The sequence below is a fragment of the Triturus cristatus genome, chromosome 11 (genome assembly GCF_964204655.1).
Source record: "Triturus cristatus chromosome 11, aTriCri1.1, whole genome shotgun sequence".
Lineage (NCBI taxonomy): Eukaryota > Metazoa > Chordata > Amphibia > Caudata > Salamandridae > Triturus > Triturus cristatus.
In genome coordinates, this window is record NC_140594.1 from 520,232,395 (window position 1) to 520,255,869 (window position 23,475).

General features: G+C 48.0%; 1 protein-coding gene across 1 annotated transcript in view; it reads right to left on the bottom strand.

The window, feature by feature from the left end:
• LOC146784501 (zinc metalloproteinase-disintegrin-like VLAIP-B) overlaps positions 1–23,475 on the bottom strand; it is a 3,966,015-nt gene that overhangs the window by 3,922,112 nt on the left and 20,428 nt on the right. The window lies entirely within an intron of this gene.

Genomic DNA, 23,475 nt, shown 5'->3' on the forward strand with positions numbered 1-23,475 from the left:
ATTTAGGTTTATCCACTCTATCATTGGATTCATATGGCATTTTGGAAAATGTGTTCTTTGTTGTACACTGGCTTAGGTTTGAAAGCCACAAATTGAGAGAAATTCAATTGATAATAACAAATGTTCTACAATACTGTTTTTCCACACTAGTCCAAATAAAAAATGTAACCCACTTGTAGAGTTGAAACTATCACCCACAACAGGAAATGCTTCAAAATACAAGGAAAGAGCAAGAGTTTGTTTTGGTAACTGACTTATTCCCACAATATGTATAGCTGCGGTATTTGGGCCGAGGGTCAGCCGGCACCCAGGGAAATGTGCCAAACTCACACATTTCTGAAAAACAGACACTGAAGGGAGTCCAGGCAGGTGTGGGTATCCGCGCCCCCCTCCCCCTTCATCCCTGGCTCCCCTTGGGATGGAAGAAAGCCTGTTTGGGCTTTTGGGGTGGGTCAGGGCCGATACCAGGGCAGGTGCCCCCACTCCATTTTTCCTATTACATAATCCCTAGTGTCTATTGGACCTTCTGCATTCTGCGGGTGGAGGGTGCAGAATAAAGACTGCTGGTGCATTTAAGGGATGGGGCAAGACCCAACACCAGGATAAACCACCTCAAACCATTTTTAAAAAAAATACATTCACTGGTGTCTAGTAAGGTTGTACCCCTGACAAGGAAAGCAGATAGAGAGGATAAAACCCCCTTCTATCTCCCTGGGGATTGTGGAGAGACTGTTGGGGCAAAGAGGGGGTGGGAGCACAGCCCAATGCCAGGGCATTTTATTTTTTTTTAAAATTATATTCCCTTGCTCTAGTGGACTTTCTACCCCCGTAACAGGCCTTCCAGATGGATAGAAAGGCTGAATCTCATTTGTTTTAGAGGGCATATGCCCATTCATGGGGGGATGCTCCCCTCCTCCATGGCTTTCAATTGTACCTATCACATCTTGATCGATACTGGGGGAGGGGGTCCGCTGAGATATGCCCCTAAGCATCGATCAAAGTAAAAGCAGGCAACGCTGACTGCTTTCACTTGTAGTCATTGTGACTTCAGTGTGCTACTTGTCACATTTACAGCGTAAGATTATTATCTTTTTTTAAGTATTTCTTTCTGGTGCAGGCACCTGAAGGATGTTCTCAGTTTAGGCAAAGGACTAGACGTTCACATCCTCTGCACTATGGAGGTAATGCGGAGGATCTGAAATCTCACTGCGCACATTCAAACAGTTAAAATAAAATGTCTTCTAAGAATCTCGTTGAACTAAAATCTAGCAAAATATGAATGTACTGCTGGTGCTTCCCTATGGTCCTTGATATATCTTGAAATGACTGAACGATCATCTCAGCCCTCAAATCAAGGGAAAGGGAGACCTGAAATTCATGGGTTCAGAGTTTAAAAGGCCCTGTTAATTCGTTGGATACTCAACAATGAACTCTATAAGCATTTCCAGAAGACATCCAATATAAAAAGACTTTCCACTATATTTTATGATTACTATTTCATCAAAACTAAAGTAACATCACCAGTCAGACATCATAGCGGTGTACCAGACTGTACTTCAAATGTTACTGGGGAGTCCAGTAAAATTCAATTTCATCACCTCAACATATTTTGAAATAATTGCACGATACCACCAGCCAGATATATTTCATCCTCCTGGTAGTGGCCACCAGCATCGCTCCAGGTAAAACATTTGGTAGCCTTCAAGGTTAGGCATGTCCAATAAGGCAAACAATCTCTTAAGATGCTTGAGGGAATATAGTGCCAACCATTTTCCCACTTTATACCAACCTCACAAACAACCTGTTTGTGGAAGCAGGGTCCAAAGGATGTGCTTTTCAAGGTACTGAGGCACTGGAGAGACAATATGGACCAATAAAACATGCAAGAAGAGCCCTACAGAAGGGTAGGCAAGCAGAACTGACCACACAGAAGAGCAGAGGCCCATGTTAAAAACGATTACTTTGAAGACCATTTCAAACTCACTGGATGATCATTCACTTATCTTGCTAGTCCATCTTTCTTTCACTAACCTTACCTGCCTCTTAAAGTTATTGGCAGCATTTTAAAACTTGCTTTACGATTTAAATAATGATTACTTCCCTTTTCACATGAACATGCAATGTTTAAAACAAACATAATGAAGGGATTATAACTAGTGTCTAAAACAAACATAATGAAGGGATTATAACTAGGAAAGCTGCTTTTGGAAAAATACGCTTAAAATACCATCCTTCCCTGTTGTATCATAGCGTGTATGTAATAGTATAGTAACATGTTAGTATTTATTTCATGACTTTCAGTGAGTGTTAACGCTCACAAGCCTGTACAAAGTTCTTATTTAGTGTGGTGTGCCTTTACAAAGTTTTTATTTAGTGTGTTCACTTGTATATACTATTGATTTTATGTTCTAAGCTTGTGCTACAGCTGGTGTTCGTTCAGGCGGACTTGTCTCGATGGTTGAGGCGAAAGGCAGGCTGTGTGTGGGCTCCACTACACCTATATGTATCTTTGAGAAATAAATCTGTACCGACCAACAGTAGGCCAATGCCTGGAAGCCTTTCACTTGCAACATTTGGTGACAACTGGAGAAGCGCCGGAGCCCACACCGAGATTATTTAGACTGCGAGTCAGTGACTTTATGCTGAACCCCTTTCTGCCGTTTTTTTCAATTTGTTCAAGAAATTTAAAAAGGGGTGAGTGATGCCGCACACTGCCTGCTACGTCACATCATCTGCAATGCTTTCTGACATTTTGAAACTCTGCTAAAATGTTGGTCTTGTAGCCCAAAGTTGAATTTCCTCAAAGAAGATAACGAGCACACATTGCGCGTTGGAGCGAGACACGAGCCATCGCTTTCGCATGTGCACTGGAGTGCGAGACTCATTGCCTGGCAATGTGCATAGCAACCAGGAAGTGTTTGCACATGTGCATTAGAGCGCAGTCATTTGGGGCGCATAGCAAATGAGTCCTTAGCTACAGCTCTGTGCTATGGGCCTCATCAGCCCCATGTAACACACAGTGGCCATTTTCGTTGGCCATTTTGCTTTGGGAAAGATTTCTCATTTTTGTATAAGAACAAATGAAAGTTTTACACATAACTTTGTATTAGAATTTTAGATATTGATGTACTTAAGTCTGAGCAACCTGGGAATACAGCTCTGCTTATCCAATTGAAGTTATTTCACCACTTCTTAATTAACTGGCAAATCAACGTGATTCAACCATTTGCACTTTAGGCTACTATCATTCAGACTGCTACCAATTTTGCACAGATCTCTCTGTTTTTTACAAAATGCTGGAAAACGTTTGCTTAAGTGGAGTGCTTGGTTAAGATCTTTTGAAAATTATATAAGTGCTGTTGGTGCACAAGAGTCTGAAACTAACCACAAAGCAGCAATTCTGTTTAGCCATTTAGGCAACAAAGGCAGACACATTTTTGACAACCTGTCTTGTTCTACCCCTCTATCATGCCATCTGGGGATTGGAACAAATACTCAGAAGCTATCAGCAGGTTGAAGCTCAAATTTCCAGAAGAACCCAGTGTGTTACTGGAAAGATAAAATTTCTTTAAAAGGAAGCAAGCATCTAATGAAACTATTGAAGAATGTATTACTGCCTTAAGGGAGCTGGCTGCTACATGCAATTTTGGTGCACCCTTTGATATAGACATAAGAGACCAATTTGTGTATATATGTTTTTCTAAGAAGATTCAGGAAAGGCTACTCAGTTGCAGAGATCATTTGTTGGGCGAAGTTATTGATCTGCGAAAAGCTCTGAACGCTCAATACTCTCGACTCTTGTGATGTCTTAGGAGACCGGTCATATGTTAGCAACATTTGTGAATGCTGTATTGGGTCCAGATCGCATTGATGCCATTCATGTAAAGGATAAAAACTTTAAGAGTACACAACATTCTAATAATCCTTTTTTGTTTTAGGTGTGGGTCTAAAGCACATTTAAGTAACTCTGTACATTGCCCAGCAATGGGTAAATGCTGCACGAAATCTAGAAAGATGAGTCATATTCAAAGTGTGCGCAAATTCAGTCAAAACCCAGTTAAGGTTTATTGCATTTAGTTAGAGGATGATAACACCACTTTAGATTTTTAAATTTTGGAAACTAGTTTGTGACTCATTAACAAACTTAAAGATCCTATATGTCAGGTTGTTATGAATCACAATGTACACCAATATAGGCTTGGGTAGTCAATTAACCTTTTACCTACATTTATCCTGCCATTGTAATACATAACAGGTCTTTGTGCTGACCTTTTACCTAGTTAGGTGCTGCATAAATGTTGTGTTATTTTCCCCGAAAACTGGCCTCATTTATTATGCATGAGGATTCTCAGAATCACAGCAGGATTACCATCTTCTGCATAATAACTGTGCATAAGGTTCATCACCATCGTCATCCTTGGCTGATATGACACAGCAAAGTAGATCACCAGGGGGGTACCTTTTTGGGTAGATCTTTGCTGGAGCAGGCAGAGGAGAAAGACTTCCATGCTGACACGCTGACACAAGACGCTGAGGTTTCTGCACGCAGACACTCCAGCACGCTGGGGTCTGACATCACTTGCGGGGTGGGGTGTCTAACTCGAGACCAAGATGGGGTCCTTCACTCTCCCACATCAGGTAATGGGGTTGACTCCATCCTAAGAGGATTCTTGGCTATACACCTACATACATGCTAGGTACATTTAGGTACATCTAGTTAGGGTTAGCATCGTAGGAGTACGCATCATTACTGTCATGTATTTATATGCCAGCATATATCCATTGTTTCAGCATTATGGTAGAATTCTACCATCTATTTACTCTGTTGGTGCTTATACCAGTATACATCTGTTTCTGTCATATGGTTGTTGCAGCACACGTATTTTAAGCTAGAATGACGCTGGTTCAAAAAAATGCTTATTGAAAATGTCCCCCATCGTTTATTCTGTATATCTCTCTGAGACAAAGTGAGCACGAGTGACTAAGAGAAAAGTACTGAACTGTTTCCACGATCTCTGAGGGGACAGGGTTGTCATGTTCAATTGTTGCCAGAAACTATTCACTCCTTGGTAGCTTGTATAAAGGTGAACATATCCGGTGGGGGTGTCTGGAATCAGCCTTAACACCGATCTCAGTTTATGTTGTCTAAACGCGCAGATCCTATATAGATTTATAGGAACTTCAGGACAAGGTTACATTGGGTTCTAATCCTACACTTAATATAGGTGACTCAGGAGCATCCATTGCTATTATCTCAGATACATTGTTTAATCAACATTGGGGTTCTGATATTAGGTTAGAGCCTCCGGACATACAACCCAAAGCGTACAGAGATCAATACGTCCTTATGGTAGGCTTCTCTATTGGCCAGGTGTCTGGTCTGCTTAGAAAAAACACAAAAACAATATAAGTAGCTATTAAGGAAAGAAACATTGTGGAGAAGCGCGAGCTTACAAGACTGATACTTATGCTGGTTCCAGGAGCAGATCCTCCAGTAAGAATTGCGAATATTAATATTTCTCTGTTTGACTTAGATGAACAAAGCCATGCTGAGGTGATTTTTCAGTAATTTCTGGAAATGTTTTGTTGTAAGATTAGTCAAATAAAAAAATATGTCCACACCATCAAATTTGAAAAAGAATGCTACTCACCAGACACCCCTGCTCCACCCAACAGGCCCTGGTCACCGTCCCACGGATCGGCAAAACCAGCACCACAGGAAGATTCTTCTCCTACCTGCCGCCAAGACCTGAAAACCCTTGCTTCTCCACCTCAAGCAGGCCCCGACGCTGACCCAGTTCAGGAAGGATCGCAAGACCTGGCTCTTCGACTGAACCAGAGCGCCCAGACGGATCAGCAGCACCCCAGCCCCCCACAGCGCCTTGAGACCCTCACGGGTGAGTAGTTGTGCTATATAAACCTTGAATGATTGATTCCAGTTTCACACAAGGCTAGACCAATTCCCATGAGTGTTAGGACTGAATTAAAGGCGTTTTTAGAAATATTAGTTACGGATAATGTCATCAAAACACTGACTCCTCCGAGTTGGTGAGCTCAATTGTGATTGTTAGTTAGAAGGATGGGGGGGATTGGCTTATGTGCTGCCCTGCAAAGTCTTAATAAAAATATCATGAATGTCACTCTCTTCCTAACGTCTAAGACTTGTTGGCCAATATTGGTGGCTATAAATATTTCTCTTTCCAAGACCTCAAGTCAGTGTACCACCAAATTTCTTTAGACGAGAGCTCCCAGGATTTAACCACATCTGCCACTTTGTTTGGAGCCTATAGATTTTGCAGGCTCCCATTTTGCCTAGCAGCCGCTGCTAGTGTCTTTCAGTGTCTCATGGACACCATCTTGGAAAGGCTGAGGCTTTCCAAGATGATGTTCTGATTTTTGCAAAGATTTTAACCGGACACAATCAATTTCTTGAAACTGTGTTTGACAAACTCAAAGATTATTGGATCATCCTTTGCACTGAGAAGAGCAAATTATTGGTACAAAATATTTATTACTTAGGGCTCTCCATTGGGCCCAATGGGACTTCGCCTAAATGTTCTTTAATTAGGGCCATTGAGGATGCCCAAGCACCTCATAATAAGGATATACTTCGCTCGCTTCTTGGGCAAAGTAAATACTCTTCATGCTTTGTCCAGAGCGATGCATTTATCGTTCAATCTTTGTGAAACTTACTTAAAATGGGGGTGAGATATATCTGGTCAGATTCGGTGCATGAAGCATTCAGAAAAGTTGGCGTGGCTAGCAGGCCCAGATGGCGGATGCACTCCTCTGAGGCTCCGCATCCCTACCCCTTTATCCGGCATGAACACTGGGCTGGCACAACCATCCGCCTATCCCACAAGCCAGAATATGTAGTGGTTCTCTTTCGCTACCCACCATCGCTGTTTTGTGGGCTCTCTGCCCTAATTTCCCAGGTGGTGCGGAGGATGAACGGACGAGGCCTACAGCCTTGAAACGGCACAACATGGCGCTATGACTGATACACAATCCTGGTGCAGAATATCAAGCAAAGCAACTGCGTGACCGGACCAGCCGACCCCACACTACCCACGGTTATCCTGGGTGGGGGTCGTCCAGATCCCTGAAGCCAGGAGCAGCGATCGCGCTGCCGGACCATTGATCACCGCGAGCCCATCAAATAGAGGTGAGCTGAAAGCGAATGGAGGGGCCTAGCTGCTGGACTTGCTGGCCGCTCCTGAGGAAGGAGCTGTGCCAGAGACCTGGAACGCCTCCTGTTGCCCTTCCTCCCCGCTGTGGGATGCAGCCTTCCGCAGGAATCGTGGCATCGGATCTTGCCCAGGCCCACGTGTACCTGACACCGCCTCTGTCAGCAAACCCACCCTTCCCTATCCAGTATCACGCTCCCCGCACCAACCCAGAGGTCGGATCGGGCCTAGGTCATGCTGCGGAGGTAGCTAGTGGGGAGGGTTATTCAGCTTCAACCTGGCTCTTTTGTCTTTCTTGGGGTCTACCATCAAACTGAAAGGAGATGCTGCGCAGGCCTTCGTTGAGTGCGTGTCTCGGGGGCCTGTCGGCTTATATCTCATTGATGTACATTGGCCCTAGGTGGGGCGCTGGAACTGTGAGGCATCCGCTGCACATCTGACTGGGCCCCAGCAAATAGGAACACCTTGATCAGCTTCCATCTCCTCTTCACAGAACAAAGTTGTCCTCCGAAAGGGGCCCGGGGGTCCGATCGGGCCCGGGCTTGTCCGTTCGGGTCGCTGACAGAAACTGCCATTTTGGGAACAGCCACTAACATTTGAATGGACGGTGGTGCACGTTTTAGCACTGGCCTCGGGGTAGTTGCATGGCACTCCCTTGAGGTGCGGCGGTTCAATGAAAGTAGCCTTTTTGTGCTCAATAGGTGCTGCCCTTTTCCTCTCTCTTGGGACACCTTCCCCCTTATCCCCCCTTTTTCTATCTTCTCCTCCCCCAGTGTTCTTCCCCCCTCCCCTTACACTCCATCTCCTGCACAGGCTCAGGATTCAAATCTGACCTACACAGTGCTTTGGGGGGCCAGGGCATGGTGCCAAGGCCCGACTCGGGACTCACTCTGCAGCCCCTCCCCTGGACTCACTTGCTGGACTAGCTTGAGAGAAAAGTACCCTGCCCCGACTGCCCGCGGCCCGCTGGGACTCGTCTGCTTTAAACAGAGGGGTAGGGGCTGGGGTTGGGACTGGATGGTACACTGGGATAACACTGCTCCTCCTTTCCAGATGGGGGTGCCTTGTTGATACCTTACAGAAGCTAGCGCCAGACTGGGGTCACTTGGTACATTCACTGCCCAAGCAAACACAGTGCTCATCCATCAGCCTACTCGTTCACTGGGTTACTGTCTTCCTGGGGCGGATCTACTGCAATAGGTTTCCATCCCAGGTGGCTGGTGTGGGTGACATTGGCAGGCAGCTGCAGACCAGCAGACGTCTACTTCTCAGCAGGAGGGTAATGGCTCGCTTTCGTTTGTCAGCTCGATCCGCCCCGGCACAACCCGGGCCGGACTCATGAGATGGATGGGGACACGCCTGGAAGAAGAGACGCCACAGTCTGGGACGGCACTCAGCGCCAAATTAGACAACTTCCAACTAGCAGTGGAGAAAATTTGTACAGCTCTGGACCACATGCGAACATCCCTCGAAAGTAAGATAGACAAAGTAAAACAGATTTCACGCTCCTGCGCGCAGACTATCATAAACCAGCCGATACGCTACACAAAGCTGAACTCACACTGGCAGATATACAACCCACCACCCAAGAAAACACTACTTTGCTACAGTCACTGCTGAGCCGAGTGGGCACCCTGGAGGCTAGAAAAGAAGATGCTGAAGGTCGGTCCCACCAAAACAACATTTGGGTGGTGGGCCTACCAGAGGGCTGAGAGGGCTGGGACACAGTGGCTTACACTGAGGCCTGGATCCATGAGCTAGTACATACCACAGCGCTATCATCCTTCTCTGTGATTGAGTGCGCCCACCTGGTGCCATCACGGAGACTGCTGCCAGGAGCTAACTCCAAAACCTTTCTGTTTTGCTTCCTCAACTACAGAGATCAAGACAGCATACTCCGCGAACGACACCAACTGAAAGAAGCCACTGTGAACGGTGCCCCGGTCAAGCTATTCCCAGATTACATTATACTTGGACAGAAACAACAGCACTCTTTCCAAGCTGTAAAATGTCGCCTCCGCAAGCTCAACATGCTTTACTTACTGCTCTTCCCAGCACGCCTCCGGGTAATCGACAAGAACACTAATTGCTTCTTTGACTCTTCCGAAGATACATGGGATTGGATGGAGGCCACTGGACACACGTCTTTGAATCCCTCGTCCGCCGGAAACGAGAGGCTGAACACCGGCACCAGAACCCGCCATTGTCGCCGAAAAATACTCCCTGGCCGTTCTTCACAACCCAAATCTCAGTTCAAGACATCATTTCCGTGAAGTAGTAAGTGAAGACGGTTCCTCAAAACACATGCCCGACCAGGCTGCAATCACCGGTAGCTCCGGACGTTACACAGCAGACGGCTGATTACATTATCTGACCTGATCCGAAGGTCAGTGATGCTTCGCCGTCAACCCGCTGGCGACTCACGATGACTTCTGCGGCAGCATTCGCCCGCAAGCTGTGCCCGTCCGGGACCTATGCTATTAGGGTCCATTAGTGCTCAGCCACACAGAGTAGGACCCCACGCATTCACATTGTAAACACACTACATGCACTGGCATATAACTCATTGCAAATCATAGTCGGTACTCCACACACACTACATCAGGGGTATTGAAAAACCCACTCTTCTATACACACTCCTTTTTCACTGATTGAGACTCTATGTAGTAGCCACTGTTTGGCCACACGGTTCGGGCTGATCCCTGCAGCACATCTGCTCTAGTAATATTTTAAAAGTTGGATTTGATCTTCCCTCCTTATTCTTTCTAAGCCCAGCATTGCTGCCCTACGTTGACTGCCCCCATATACACCACACACAGCGCACAGTGGGCCTCCCTATTCATGAACTGCGTTATGCATGGAACCAAGTCGCAACCCACATATGATCCACACTAACATTATCATGTGGAACGTGAGGGGCATGCACCCACCATTGTGCCATTACTCGATCTACTCCTATCTGAAGCGCAGATCCACTCACATGGACCTACTGCAGGAAACACACCTGACGCTTCCAGAGGCTGACTGACTCCATCGGCATTTGCGTGCTCAGGTATTTGCTGCCGGCTACTCGTCCTATGCCAGAGGGGTACTGATTTGAGTGCAGGCGGGACGCCCATTTGTGGCAGAGGAGGTGAAGGTAGACTCTGGAGGAAGATATATATTTATATGATGTCACCTGAACGGGCTACAGCTCGTGCTGGGGATGATATACGCTCTTAACTCGGACCAAGCTACATTTATCCGCAACCTGTCTAGCATATTTGGCGATTGGAGCAAAATCCCTTGGCTGATAGGCAGGGACTTCAACACTGTCCTGGACACCGCACTAGATTGCTTGTTTTACTCACTGTCATGCACTGCCTCTGTTTCAAATGCTCTGGTATTGAGCAACTAGTTGCATCACTGGTCACTGCTGGATATATGGTGCGCACCCAACCCTTGCACTAGAGTGTACTGACACTACTCAGCACCACATGGCCTACACATCCACGCTGACCGTATAATAGAGTCACCAGTTCTCTTTCCCACATTTGGGCAAACCACCTACCTTGGCCACAAACACTCAGACCATAAACGTCAGTCATTGCAACTTAAGGTGGAGGTAGCCCAGTAGGCCATACCCAAATGGTGCCTATAACCTTCCGTGCTGGAGGACTTACCATTTGTGAAGAACTTGGGTCTGCATCGGCTGAATACTTTGAATTCAATGAGGGCTCCACGCACGCGAAATCCCCAATCCCTGCCTAACTGTATGCTGACGACGCTGTTTTACTAGCCCTTACTTCAAACACATTGAGACATTGGTTTGCCTCTTTTATGCCCAACCTGAACTTAAAAAATAATTATACTGAGTCACATTTCATGTCTTGTGGTCTGGGCAAACTAAGATTAAACAAAATTAGTATCAATGGGCACGATTTGACAAGTGTTGATAACTTTTGTTATCTAGGGATAACCTTTAGTTCATCAGGGTAGTGGAATCCCCATCTTGGTCAGGCCAGAGCTAAACTAAATTAAATTTGCCTGCACAGTTTGCAATCTTACTAGACCAGACATTCAGGGGACTGTGTTCCCTCCACTGAAGGTATATACTGTGCAATGCATTATCACAGCCACCTATGGTGCAGGAGTTTGGGGTGAGTCCTTTACGGGCGGAGGGAAAACGCTTTTTGCAACAGTGTCAGGATTGCAGAGTCCAGCGTCACCGTGCCGCGAGTGAATTACCTATAGCGTCTAGCTATCGCGCATGCGCGATAGCAGCGAAACAGTAGAAAAGCCTGCCGTTCCTGTATCCTGTTTCCTGGTTGCTTTGTGAGTGTGCGCTTGGCGTTCGTCTCGGAGGACTGGGACATTCTTCGTTCACTGGACTAATTCGAGTGTTAGTACGCCCCTTTTTTCGGACATACGTATGAGAGCCGTCTCTCATATTACAGAGCTCTGTTCTCCTCTTTTTTAGTGCTTCCATTCTATTTTGTGCCGTGTCCCTGAGTTTGGTATACTGGAAGTGTGCCGCCCCTGGTTTCGGGACCTTGGTGTCTAAGCGTCCGAGCGCTCCGCCCACCTTGCCGGATTTTGTCCCGCGGGCCGGCCGGGTGTCTCTGCCCTGTCTCCTTCCTCCCGAACTGCTCCCCTGGACCTGCCAGTTACCCTGGAAAGAGGCACCTGTTTACTTCACGTCTTCTTATTCCAGCCCCCTCTTCCTGAGTTCCTCCCCTGCTGCATCTTCCAGAGTCGAGCTGAAGAAGTCTCTACAGAAACCTAATTCCTCGATCGGTGATGACATCTGGATACCCCTTGTAAGATAAGTGGGCGAAAAGGGGGAGGGGAAGTGGTGTTTTCAGAAGTTCCGTGGGTGGATTGCTATATGGTTGCCTTTATCTATCCTAGGGACATCCTACTACAGTCCTGAAGGGAAAATACGACTTGCCTTTGCCTTTCCTGACCTCTTCAGTTCTTCTGTGCAACTATATAGATTGAACAAGCTGTTAGTTATAAGGTAACTAGATAGCAGAGCTACACAGTAAGGAGGGGTTTCACCAGGGTTATTATAGGCCCTTAATTAGGGCCTCATATATTGTTCTTCTTACCTTTTGCAGAATCCTTGCTTCATGAACACAGACACAGTTCCACAGATAAGGAAGGAAGAAGATCGCAGCTCCTGTGTTTTCCCCTCTATCCTTGTTTTGTTTCCCCTCTTTCCGCCGCCTCCTCTGCGCTCTAGGGTTTGATAGGCGCAGTAGGGTGGGGTGGAAGGTTGGGACCTTTCTACACCTGAAGTTGGAATTCCTTGACGCCCCTGCAGAATTTCGACCGGGTAAGATCCTTACAGAACGCGAAGCCCAAGTGGTGCGTTCTGCCCGGACGTCATGGAATTACAACAAGTGACATTGGCGGATCTCGCCAACATGATTGGGAATCTCCAGGCAGAGACCCAGGCATTGGCCTTGCGGGTGAACTCTATACAGAAGGGGAGGGCAGTTCAAGGGATTCCGCTCCCATGATACAGGTCACTACTCCTCCCTCAATCCCTCTTGCCCCACCTGAGAGGTTTACGGGTGATTCCTCCAAGTTTACCACATTCATTAGCCAGTGTCAATTACATTTCACTTGCAAAGCTCCCTGTTTTCCCACTGATCAAGCTAAGGTAGCCTTTGTGATATCATACTTAGGGGGGTCAGCTGCCAATTGGGCCATTCCGTTGATGGAAAGAGATGACCCTCTGTTACTGAATTATGGGGCTTTCAAGGACGAATTTAAGAAATTGTTTGATAAACATACTTACACTCTCACAGCGGATACGGATTTGCTCTCCCTAAGGCAAGGTACTACGGAGATTGCCACCTACATCACTTCCTTCCAGCGGCTAGTGGTTGAGGCGGGTTGGCCCGAGGAAAAACGAGGTCCTCTGTTCTATAGGGGGCTGAGGGAGGAGATCAAGGATGCCTTGTCTCACATAGTGGATCTCCCCCGTTCTTGTAAGGATCTTATGGATCTCGCGGTACAAATAGACCATCGTCTGCAGGAACGTAAGAAAGAGAGAGGAAAGACAGAGGTCAGGGTAGTGACAATCAGGGAGAAGAAACCTGACTTCCCATCTACTAGTGAGGAAGCAGAGCCAATGCAGATTGGGATTGTGAGAGGACCTCTGACTCCAGATGAGAGACACCGGAGGCGGGAAAACCGACTATGTCTGTATTGCGGTAAGGCGGGACACTTTTTGAGATCCTGTCCCACCAAGCCGGTGCCAAGCAAGAAGTCGGAAAACTAGGAAGCCCGGAGACCTGTGAGACAAGGACTTCGGGTTATTCAGGTTTGAGTGTCTCCTCTTCTGACCCCATAGCGCCTTCTTCTGGTCATTTCTTTCTCCCAGCTAAGTTGTTCTGGAAACAAGGACAGGCTAACACCCCAATTATGATAGATTCAGGGTATACGGGGAATTTTATGGACAAGGCTTGGGCCCAGGAACATCACATTCAATCACTAGACAAGGGGTATGGTGAGACAGTCACCACCATAGATGGGAGTATGTTAAAATCAGGACCCATCACACACAAGACAGAATCTATCAAGGTTCTCCTAGAATCTAATCATGTTGAGCAGGTGGAATTCGATCTGATCCAGTCACCGCAGTTTCCTGTTGTCCTAGGTTTACCCTGGTTAAGGATGCATAATCCCCTTATAGATTGGCATAATGCCACCTTACGGTTTCGTCCAGAGTGCTGCCAGGCACATACCCTATCTCTAAGTCAAAACAAGGAGATTATGATGACGGAGAAGGAAGAAGGGTTGCCTGAGGTATATCAAGACTTAAGCACTATTTTTGACCCAAAGGAGGCCACTTCCTTACAGCCTCACAGACCATTTGACTGTCGTATCGACCTTCAAGCAGGATCTAAGATACCATTCAGTCGAGTCTACTCCCTGATTGAAAAGGAGAATCTTTATTTGCGGGAATATTTAGATAACATGCTTTCCTTAGGGTTCATTCGTCCCTCCAAATCCCCTGCCTCTTCATCTCTGTTTTTTATCCCTAAACGGGAAGGAGGTCTACGCTGTTGCATAGACTACAGGGCCTTAAATAAAATAACCATAAAGAACAGGTACCCTCTTCCACTCATCTCTGCTCTCCTAGATAGAGTAAAAGACGCCCGTGTGTTCACTAAATTGGACTTACGGGGGGCATATCATTTGGTACGTGTGGTAGAGGGGGATGAGTGGAAGACGGCTTTTTGTACCAAGTATGGACTTTTTGAATACTTGGTTATGCCCTTTGGGCTTTGTAATGCGCCCTCCGCTTTTCAGTTCTTCATAAATGAAGTGCTTAAGGACATGTTAGACGTCTGTGTGATCGCCTATATCGACGATTTGTTGATATATTCACAGTCACTAAAAGAACACATACCGCATGTAAGACAGGTGTTACAGCGCTTGCAGGACAATCAGCTGTACTGCAAGCTAGAAAAGTGTACGTTCCATGTGCAGTCTGTTCCCTTTCTGGGGTTTATTATCTCTCCCCAGGGGTTGCAAATGGATCCACAAAAGGTGGAGGCCATTTCAAGGTGGCCTGCTCCACAAAAGATCAAAGACATCCAACGATTCATTGGGTTTGCCAATTTTTATCAGCGCTTTATCAATGGCTTTTCAAGGTTAGTGGCACCGATTACACGGTTGCTCAGAAAGGGGACTCCGTTTTTGTGGTCAGATGAGGCTGAGAAAGCATTTCAAACCCTGAAAGAGGCATTCACCCAAGCCCCAGTTCTTCAAACACCCAGACCCGAGTTATCCATTTGTGTTGGAGGCCGATGCCTCCCAAGTTGCGGTAGGTGGGGTCCTGTCACAAGCAGATAAGCTCACCGGAGAATTGCATCCAGTAGCTTTTTTTTCACACAAATTAAACCCCGCGGAAGTGAACTATGCGGTGGGAGATAAGGAATTACTGGCCATTAAGAAAGCCTTTGAAGAATGGCGACAATACCTGCTAGGAACCAAACATACGGTGACTGTTTATACAGATCACCGTAATTTGCGATTCCTAAAATCAGCTAAGGCCTTATCAATGAGACAGCTCCGTTGGGCCCAGTTCTTTAGCGAATATGATTTCACCATCCAATATCAGGCGGGTAGAAAGAATGGCAAGGCGGATGCTATTTCCCGATTAGGATACGAGATACAAGAAGAACAGGCGGAACCTCCGTCAATCATCTCGCCAGACAAAATCATCGGAGTGTTATCTGAAAAAGAATTCCTACTGGAAGTAGTGAGAGAACAACAAAGTGAAGAGGGGCAGGAACTGATCAAGACAGTAGAACCTGAGAGTCGAGATGGTATTCAGTATGTACAGGGGGGAATAGTCCTTACTACTCCAAACCTGCAAAGACAGGCTTTAGAATGGTGTCATTCCCATCCTTTGGCCGGTCATCCCGGGATTAAGAAAACCATTGATAATGTGCGACGCCAGTTTTGGTGGTCTACCCTAGGAAAGGACGTTGAGCAATACGTCAAGACCTGTCATGTATGTGCTCAAAGCAAAACATCTCATCAAAACCCCACAGGGCTGCTCCAACTCTTACCCACTCCTCCTCTTCCATGGCACACGGTGTCGTTCGATTTCATTGTAGAACTCCCTCCTACTTCTAAGGGCCATAACACACTGTTAGTTGTAGTAGATGTGTTCACAAAGACTGCCCACTTCATTCCCCTAAGGGGATTACCCACGGCAGCGGAACTTGCCGCTGTTTTCTTACAGCAGGTGGTTAGGTTACACGGATTCCCCTCGGTGGTGATTTCAGATAAGGGTGCCCAGTTTGTTTCCCGTTTTTGGCAACAACTCTGCTCCTTACTACAGATTGATGTGCGACTGTCTTCTAGCCACCATCCACAGACGGACGGGCAGACTGAAAGAGTCAATCAGTGTTTTGAACAGTACGTGCGGAGTCAGTCCTTACACTCACACAGTGATTGGGATAAGATGGTGTGGGTGGCGGAATTCAAATATAATAACAGCCAGCATGCATCCACGAAATACACGCCTTTCTTTTGTTCATCAGGGTATCATCCAAAGGCTTTCATCTCTCCGAGGTTATCATCTTGTACCGCACCGGCAGTTAGTGAGTTCATTCACGAAATCCAACAGATACATCAGCTGACACATACCAATTTAGACAAAGCTAAGGCAGCGTACAAGAAGGGAGCAGATAGACATAGACAGACAGAACCAGAATATAAGGTGGGGGATGAAGTATGGCTGTCAACCAAATACATTCCATTGAAGGGGTCTTGTAAGTTCCGACCTAAGTTCCTTGGACCCTACCCGATCTCTAGAATCATCAATCCAGTGGCAATGGAACTAAAACTCCCTGAGACCATCAAGGTACACCCCGTTTTTCATGTATCACTGATAAAACCTGTAGAACCCGGCACTCGCATGCCTGCTCACCCAGCTCCGGTGTTGGTAGACGGAGAGGAAGAATACGAAGTGGAATCCATCATTGACTCTCGAAGGAGTAGACGCCGTTTGCAGTATTTGATACACTGGAAGGGGTATGGAATTGAAGAACGTACATGGGAACCTGCCAGTCAAGTACATGCTCCCCGTTTGATACGTTTGTTCCACAGGAGACATCCACACAAGCCCAAACCTGTGGGAGGAGTGTTGGGGGGGATGTACTGTCAGGATTGCCGAGTCTAACGTCACCGTGCCGCGAGTGAATTACCTATAGCGTCTAGCTATCGCGCATGCGCGATAGCAGCGAAACAGTAGAAAAGCCTGCCGTTCAGGAACCTCGGGGCTTCGCGTTCTAGTGTTGCCCCGCAGGCGGTTCCCTGAACTTCCTGTATCCTGTTTCCTGGTTGCTTTGTGAGTGTGCGCTTGGCGTTCGTCTCGGAGGACTGGGACATTCTTCGTTCACTGGACTAATTCGAGTGTTAGTACGCCCCTTTTTTCGGACATACGTATGAGAGCCGTCTCTCATATTACAGAGCTCTGTTCTCCTCTTTTTTAGTGCTTCCGTTCTATTTTGTGCCGTGTCCCTGAGTTTGGTATACTGGAAGTGTGCCGCCCCTGGTTTCGGGACCTTGGTGTCTAAGGGTCAGAGCGCTCCGCCCACCTTGCCGGATTTTGTCCCGCGGGCCGGCCGGGTGTCTCTGCCCTGTCTCCTTCCTCCCGAACTGCTCCCCTGGACCTGCCAGTTACCCTGGAAAGAGGCACCTGTTTACTTCACGTCGCCTTATTCCAGCCCCCTCTTCCTGAGTTCCTCCCCTGCTGCATCTTCCAGAGTCGAGCTGAAGAAGTCTCTACAGAAACCTAATTCCTCGATCGGTGATGACATCTGGATACCCCTTGTAAGATAAGTGGGCGAAAAGGGGGAGGGGAAGTGGTGTTTTCAGAAGTTCCGTGGGTGGATTGCTATATGGTTGCCTTTATCTATCCTAGGGACATCCTACTACAGTCCTGAAGGGAAATTACGACTTGCCTTTGCCTTTCCTGACCTCTTCAGTTCTTCTGTGCAACTATATAGATTGAACAAGCTGTTAGTTATAAGGTAACTAGATAGCAGAGCTACACAGTAAGGAGGGGTTTCACCAGGGTTATTATAGGCCCTTAATTAGGGCCTCATATATTGTTCTTCTTACCTTTTGCAGAATCCTTGCTTCATGAACACAGACACAGTTCCACAGATAAGGAAGGAAGAAGATCGCAGCTCCTGTGTTTTCCCCTCTATCCTTGTTTTGTTTCCCCTCTTTCCGCCGCCTCCTCTGCGCTCTAGGGTTTGATAGGCGCAGTAGGGTGGGGTGGAAGGTTGGGACCTTTCTACACCTGAAGTTGGAATTCCTTGACGCCCCTGCAGAATTTCGACCGGGTAAGATCCTTACAAACAGTTGCTGAGCTTACCGCCGTCCACTTCTGGACTCATTACCCACTTCGAGTTGAGCCTGGTGTTAGAATCCGGGTTCTCTGGTTGTCACAGGCAGGTACTTGTGACAAGCAGGGAACCTTTCCTCTAGTCAGGGTAAGGGGTTACACTCCTAAAATAACCCCTGCTCACCCTCCAGGTAGCTTGGCGCGAGCAGACAAGGCTTATCTCAGAGCAGGGCAACGAAAGTGTTGCAACGATGTTGATGCGATGAAGTTTTTGGTGCAAAGAAATAAAGACGTGAAGATCTTCCAGATGCGTTACGCTTCTCCGATGTTGCGAGAAGACTCGACTCGATGCATCAGCTACAGCGGCGTCACCCCTTTACGCGATGCGACGACAGCTGCCTTGGCAGCGGCACTCTTCTTCGACGTTTGCGAGACGCTTCCGCTCGATGCGATGCTGCAGCGGCGTCACCCCTTTACGCAATGCGACGACAGCAGCTCCGACGGCGGCAGGCTTCTCCTCCTTGAGTCGCGCTTCCATCTCCTTGCGACACGCAGTCCCTCAGAAGGCCAACAACAGCAGCAGGCACTTCCAAAAGACTATGGGGAGCTGGGGGGTGAAGTCCACTGGTCCTGGGACTTCGTTCAGGGGGCAAACTCAGCACAAGCCCTTGGAGATGTTTTAAGCACAAGTTGAATTAAAGTCTTTTCTCCTCTCCTTTCAGCAGCAAGGCAACCACTGCAGGCCAATTCCCCAGGTCAGGGACAGTACTCCTCCTTACAGCTTTCCCAGTTCCTTCTCCTCAGGCAGAGGTTCTTCTTGTCAAGCAGGATCTAATTTCTTGGGAGCAGGGTCCCAATACTTATACCCCTAATTCCTTTGTTCCTCTGGGGTAGAGGGGCCTTTGCCCAGTCCAAACCAGTTCTTGAGCACTTTGTTGACATGACTCTGCCTTTCTATTCAGGGTGCAGGGCAGAGACATCAGCCGCTCCACAGGAGGTGGAGCCAGCATTGTGGTGGCAGAGCACAGCCCTATTCAGAGTCCAGGTGCACTCCTCCCACCCATCTGGATGTCAATCTCTCTATTCACCACCAGGCTACCTAGCCCTGCCCCTCTGGGTTTCCCCAGCCCTGTCACTCACACAAACCAGACAGGCAGATACACATCATAACAGAGGCGGGCTGAAATGGTAAGGCAAGCAAATACCAACTTTCTAAAAGTGGAATATGCAAACACAGAATATTAAAATAAACTTTACTAAAAGATGTATTTTATTATTCTGAGTTCAGGCATACTAAACTCGATTTTCTACCATGTTCCCTGGGTCTGCTAGGATCATAGGATGTAACAATTCTAACAGCCCATTCTGGCCTATGGAGAACAGGTAGCCTTACAATAGTGAAAAACGAAAATGGCTGTAATTCACTATTAGGACATGCCACACACATCAGGGCTTGTCCTACCTTATGTTTACAATGCACCCTGCCCTTGGGCCTACCATAGGGGTGACTAATATGAAGTTAAGGGAAGGTTTAGGGACTGGGAAGTGGGTGCACTTGCCCAGTCAGCATGACAGTACCAGACTGCACGCAGGTTCTGCAATGGCAGACCTTAGACACATTTTACTAGGCCGCTTCGGTGGGTGGCACAACCAGTGCTGCAAGCCCACCAGCAGCATTTGTATTTACAAGCCCTGGGCACTCCTGGTGCACTTTACTGGGGTCTGACAGTAAACCAAATAAGCCAATCATGGAATCCAACCAACATATACATTTTACATAGGGAGAGCATATGCACTTTAGCACTGAACAGCAGTGGTTAAGTGCCCATAGTCATAGAATAGCCACCAACAGGTCAGAAAAGGTCCAGGTGGAAGGCGAAAAGTTTAGGGACCATCCGGCCAAAAGGGCCAGGTCCAACACCTGGGTTTTATAGAAGACATGATTCAGCTGGCGCCACGTTTATTATGGGTCAGTATCTGTTAGAACCCAGCAGCTGAGCTTTGTAAAGATATTATATCTGATTGCCCGATGTTGGATAAGGCATATTCCATTCCATGGCTGACTCACACACGAGTCATTCTTGGATCCCTCTGTATATCCTCTTGGTTTACTGATCCCAGTTGTATCCCCAAAAATGCCAAGAAGGTGAATATATTATTTAAGGACTATTGTTAAAACATTAGACTGAAAAACGAGCTATCTAAACCCTTAGTTTTGCATTATTGTAGTCTTTTACATACAGACAAATTCCGCCTATATCAATCTTTGGATTTGTCAAGATGGGAGCGGTCACTTCTCTTTCGCTTCAGAGCAAGGTCAATTCATTGGTTCTTATTCTTCAAAAAATTTCTGGACCCAGAGGGAAATATAGTTTGCACTGGTCCTTGTGACAATAATCCTGCACAATTACTATTGCACTTGGTTTTTCTGCAATTTGCACAGCCTAGCACAAAAGCACTTTTTAACACCTATGTTACGGAGACTAGGTTTCCGACGCTGTAGTCCAGCTCTCCTTTATTTACAATCTTTGAGATCACCTGAAGTTGGTTTCAGTGCCTATGCAGCCATTAGGGCTAGAAAAACCATGTTAGGTTAATTCACTAGAATTATGGTTTAATATATAAAGCTTGGCTGAGATGTTTTGGCTTAATTTAGGGGGGATAGTAGGAGCGCATAGCGGACCTGATAAGAGGTTTCTGTTCTCTCTCCTTTCCCATTATTCTTTTTAAATCTCAGCCATTCTGTGTAATAAAGAAATGGTGTTTTAAAAATGTGATTACGGGGGGGAGGAGCCTAGCGCGCAACCAAGATGGCCGCGTAGGCTTACGGCTCTCGAGGGCCACCGCAACCTCCCACGTCTATCCTGACTAAATCCTGGTAAACTTGATGGGCTTTTGCTGATGCATCCGCGCTGAGGTGCCACCCGTTTTCCAAATTCAGATCGGACGCCGGGAACCCGAATGGTCACCCTCCGAAGATTGCGGCCTGCTGTTGCCTAGGTCCCGATCTCGAGTTGGTGGGGTGCCCGGGTACGAAGTGAACAACAGCGGCATGCTGAGCCTGAGTTGCCGCGTACCCCGCACTTTCACTTTCGTTTTCGAGTGGGTTTTTTTGAGATCGGCTGAGGGACCTCGGTGTTTCAGAGGAGAGCGGACGGCGGAGTGTCTGGCCTGACTCTCGGGCTACACACGGACTTCCTGCCCGCGACTGCGGTGTTCGATTGATTTGGCCAACTGGTCCCTGTCCCCGGCTTCGACGAGTGCCAACCTTGGTGGCCTCCGGACGATGGCGACTAGACTAGACGGTGACAAGTCGAAACCCAAGTCAACTCGGAGGGGAGCCTATGCACAGGCCAACAATATGGATCGGTATGCGCAGCTGAGGGGATCCCCCAGTGGCTTGCACAAATCGCCTGAGAGGGCTAAAGAGGTTTTGGGCCCATCGTCAGAATTGACCCTGCAGGACGTTATGGGCGCCATTGAGGAGATGAAGGCTGCGGTGGGTCAGCGGTTTGATACCCTGGCGCATAAATTGGACGCGGTCCTTATTGATGTGAATTTGGTCAGGGCAGACCTGTCCAAAACCAACGATCGGGTCGACTCTTTGTCTCAAGCGGCGTCGAGCCTAACTGTGGATGTGGCAGCCCTGCAGACGGAGGTCCACCGGCTGCGGCTGGCCAGTGACCAGACGGATCGTCGACTGGAGGACTCTGAAAGCAGAGCTAGGCGGAATAACGTTCGCATCATCAGAGTGCCGGAAAGATCGGAGGAATCTGCCGCGGATCTATTTGTGGAGGATCTGGTGATCAATCATCTCGCGCCCAAGGGATTGAGCAAGTTCTTTGCGGTGGAGAGGGCCCACAGGATTCCGGGTGGTGCGCCCAAAGTGGGTGCTCCCCCGAGGCCTATAATTGCCCGACTCTTCAACTTTCGAGATAGAGATGCTATCCTTCAGGCGTCGAGGGTGGCCGGGCCGCTGAAGTTTGAGAACTCCAATGTCAGCTTTTATCCGGACTTCACGCAAGCGGTCCAGAAACAGCGGCTGGGATTTTTGGGTGTGAAACGGCGCTTGAGGGACATGGAGTTGAAGTACGCGATGTTGTTCCCGGCGAGGTTGCGGGTTGAGTTCCAGGGTCGTTCCCACTTTTTTGACCGGCCGGAGGCGGTTGGAGACTGGTTGGATGCCCTGCCGCGGGGACAGGACCGAGACAGTCGGACGGCGGATAACGAACGGGATGTGGTGGAGCGGGACTAGAACTTGGTTCATGGCGATTGACTAGACTGGCGAGGATTTGTACCTTGGCTCAATTGTACTTTAATCTGGTACATCATGCCCTTCAAGTGCCTGGGGGTTGTGGGGAGCTTATTGGGGTCCTTTCCTCCTTCTGGGGTTCTTTTTGTGGTATAGGTTAGGGCGACAGGCACACTGCAAGTTGGGGGGGCTGTTCGGGCTCAAGCAGGGGTGCAGGGAGGGGGGAGTTGTTGTTCTGGGATTGTGGGGGAGGGGGGTTGTTGGGGATGGTTGTTTTCTTGTTTTGCAAGGCAATGTGAAGTTTTCTGTTGAATTCTCCGGGTTGCGCTCTCCGGGATGTGGGTATCATGTGCGGGAGTGGGATGGGGGGTAGGGGATTGAGAATCCTTTCGTGGAATGTGAACGGTCTGGGGGACAGGATCAAGCGCGGGGTGGTGTTGCAGTTCTTGAAACGAACCTCGCCTGACATTGTTTTCCTGCAGGAGACACATTTGATTGGGAACTCCTTCCAGGCCCTAAATAGGAGGGGCTATCGCCTTGCCGCTCACTCTGGTTTCACTTCTGGCTCTAGGGGAGTGGGCATTCTGGTTAGGGCCTCTCTCCCACTGGAAGTGGACGAGGTGCTTCACGATGATAGGGGGCGATATGTGGCGCTGGTGAAGAGATGGGAGGGCAGGACTGTGTCGCTCGTGGCTGTGTATGTACCTCCGGGGTTACAAACGGCTACGTTTGCTGATTTGGGGCGTTTGGTCCTGGGACTCCCTGGGGGGTTTTGGTGCTGGGTGGAGATTTTAATGCCGTTGTCTCCGGGTTGGAGGACCGTCACCCTCCCAGGGATCTCCCAAGGGCTCAGGCCTGGTTGGGTGGCTTTTTGGACACTTTGGGACTTGTAGATTGCTGGAGATTGATGCATCCGGGACAGGCGCAATACACCTTTCACTCGGGGCCAATGGGAGTCTCGAGACTTGACTATATGCTTATGCCGGCGACCCAAGCTGGAATGATTGGGGAGGTGCGTCATTTAGCCCGAGGTATCTCTGACCATTCCCCTATATGGTTGCAGCTGAGGGTTGTCTCTGGGGCAGAGGGGAGAGTGACACCCATTAACACCTGGTATCTTCGTAACCCTAAGATCCGCGCGGAGTTGGTCAAGTCCACTGATCACTACTTTA